The sequence below is a fragment of the Plasmopara halstedii genome (genome assembly GCF_900000015.1).
Source record: "Plasmopara halstedii genome assembly, contig: Scaffold_218, whole genome shotgun sequence".
Classification (NCBI taxonomy): Eukaryota; Oomycota; class Peronosporomycetes; order Peronosporales; family Peronosporaceae; genus Plasmopara; species Plasmopara halstedii.
This window is the reverse complement of record NW_020187139.1, coordinates 412859-413543: the sequence shown is the minus strand read 5'-3', so window position 1 is coordinate 413543 and position 685 is coordinate 412859.

Below are 685 nucleotides of genomic sequence, written 5' to 3'. Positions count from 1 at the left end.
TATGTGGCTAGGTAGCCAGTAGTTATGCATGTATTTAGATTTTACTATACATATTTAGTATATATAGGAATATCTAAATATTAGAAATATAAAAAAATTAGGCGGCTTTGCCGCAGATAAAATTAAATAAAAAATATGTTTTGATTTGAACCGAAGCGCTTATTAGCCTTGGTTAAGGTACTTACTACTCTTGGAGGTAGCGAATTGCGATTCGCTACACTGTAAAGAACGAAAGGTCGGTGACCTAAATTACGCTTCCTCAAGCTAAGCTACGGCAGCTCCGCTGCACTTGGTAGCACTTGTAGTCCATCTAAACCTGAGTCGTTTAGACTGATCCTCTATGAGGATAGAGGAAATTTTCTCTTTGCTTCAGGGCATGCCGGGCGAGCTTAACAGCTGATGTCCTTGCTTGGCCCTGAGGGCATGCAACACCTTATAGCACGAGGCCCCGAGGCAATCGGTGCGCGTCTAGAGGCATTTTCAAGTTACGAAAACGCGCTGCTAGAGCACCTGCAGCAGAAGATGTCTGCATCATTTGCGTCTGTCGGTGACGGATGATTTTCCCCCCACTAAGCCGCTCATGGTGAGCGTTAAGGTCTATGAGGGGAAGGATGGAGATAATCTCCTGCTCTACGTGAGAGAGATCGAGATGGTCGTCGCATCCGCCATGCTCCAGACCGAGCAT